Here is a 2,188-nt window from a genome sequence, read left to right as displayed (position 1 = left end):
GTGGGCTGCAGTCCATGGGGTCGCAAAGAGTTGGACACAACTGAGCGACTTCACTTTCACTTTTCACTTTCCTGCATTGGAGAAGGAAATGGCAACCCACTCCAGTGTTCTTGCCTGGAGAATCCCAGGGACGAGGGAGCCTGGTGGGCTGCCGTCTATGGGGTCGCACAGAGTCGGACACGACTGAAGTGATTTAGCAGCAACCTATAACTTTGTCTCTCACTGAATTCTTTCTGTGGTGAGACATCAAGAACCTGAACTTTATTAGATCCTGAAACCAGGTACCATGGGTTTTGGCTGGGTTTGAGTCCCAGCCAGGTGGGTTCAAGTCCCAAGCAGGAAGCCTTCCAGACCAGAGGTTCTTTTTTTTTTTTTTTTCAATTTTATTTTATTTTTAAACTTTACAATATTGTATTAGTTTTGCCAAATATTGAAATGAATCCGCCACAGGTATACCTGTGTTCCCCATCCTGAACCCTCCTCCCTCCTCCCTCTCCATACCCTCCCTATGGGTTGTCCCAGTGCACCAGCCCCAAGCATCCAGTATCGTGCATCGAACCTGGACTGGCGACTCGTTTCATTCATGATATTATATATGTTTCACTGCTATTCTCCCAAATCTCCCCACCCTCTCCCTCTCCCACAGAGTCCATAAGACTGATCTATCCATCAGTGTCTCTTTTGCTGTCTCGTACACAGGGTTATTGTTACCATCTTTCTAAATTCCATATATATGTGTTAGTATACTGTATTGGTGTTTTTCTCTCTGGCTTACTTCACTCTGTATAACAGGCTCCAGTTTCATCCACCTCATTAGAACTGATTCAAATGTATTCTTTTTAATGGCTGAGTAATACTCCATTGTGTATATGTACCACAGCTTTCTTATCCATTCATCCGCTGATAGGCATCTAGGTTGCTTCCATGTCCTGGCTATTATAAACAGTGCTGCGATGAACATTGGGGTACACGTGTCTCTTTCCCTTCTGGTTTCCTCAATGTGTATGCCCAGCAGTGGGATTGCTGGAGTATAAGGCAGTTCTATTTCCAGTTTTTTAAGGAATCTCCACACTGTTCTCCATAGTGGCTGTACTAGTTTGCATTCCCACCAACAGTGTAAGAGAGTTCACTTTTCTCCACACCCTCTCCAGCATTTATTCCTTGTAGACTTATGGATCGCAGCCATTCTGACTGGCGTGAAATGGTACCTCATAGTGGTTTTGATTTGCATTTCTCTGATAATGAGTGATGTTGAGCATCTTTTCATGTGTTTGTTAGCCATCTGTATGTCTTCTTTGGAGAAATGTCTATTTACTTCTTTGGCCCATTTTTTGATTGGGTCATTTATTTTTCTGGAGTTGAGCTGTAGGAGTTGCTTGTATATTTTTGAGATTAGTTGTTTGTCCGTTGCTTCATTTGCTATTATTTTCTCCCATTCTGAAGGCTGCCTTTTCACCTTGCTAATAGTTTCCTTTGTTGTGCAGAAGCTTTTAAGTTTAATTAGGTCCCATTTGTTTATTTTTGCTTTTATTTCCAATATTCTGGGAGGTGGGTCATAGAGGATCCTGCTGTGATGTATGTCGGAGAGTGTTTTGCCTATGTTCTCCTCTAGGAGTTTTAGTTTCTGATCTTATGTTGAGATCTTTAATCCATTTTGAGTTTATTTTTGTGTATGGTGTTAGAAAGTGTTCTAGTTTCATTCTTTTACAAGTGGCTGACCAGTTTTCCCAGCACCACTTGTTAAAGAGATTGTCTTTAATCCATTGTATATTCTTGCCTCCTTTGTCAAAGATAAGGTGCTCATATGTGCGTGGATTTATCTCTGGGCTTTCTATTTTGTTCCATTGATCAATATTTCTGTCTTTGTGCCAGTACCATACTGTCTTGATAACTGTGGCTTTGTAATAGAGCCTGAAGTCAGGTAGGTTGATTCCTCCAGTTCCATTCTTCTTTCTCAAGATTGCTTTGGCTATTCGAGGTTTTTTGTATTTCCATACAAATTGTGAAATTATTTGTTCTAGCTCTGTGAAGAATACCGTTGGTAGCTTGATAGGGATTGCATTGAATCTATAAATTGCTTTGGGTAGTATACTCATTTTCACTATATTGATTCTTCCAATCCATGAACATGGTATATTTTTCCATCTATTAGTGTCCTCTTTGATTTCTTTCACCAGTGTTTTATAGT

This window comes from Bos javanicus, chromosome 22, assembly GCF_032452875.1.
Source record: "Bos javanicus breed banteng chromosome 22, ARS-OSU_banteng_1.0, whole genome shotgun sequence".
Lineage (NCBI taxonomy): Eukaryota > Metazoa > Chordata > Mammalia > Artiodactyla > Bovidae > Bos > Bos javanicus.
Note: the sequence above shows the minus strand (reverse complement) of the source record.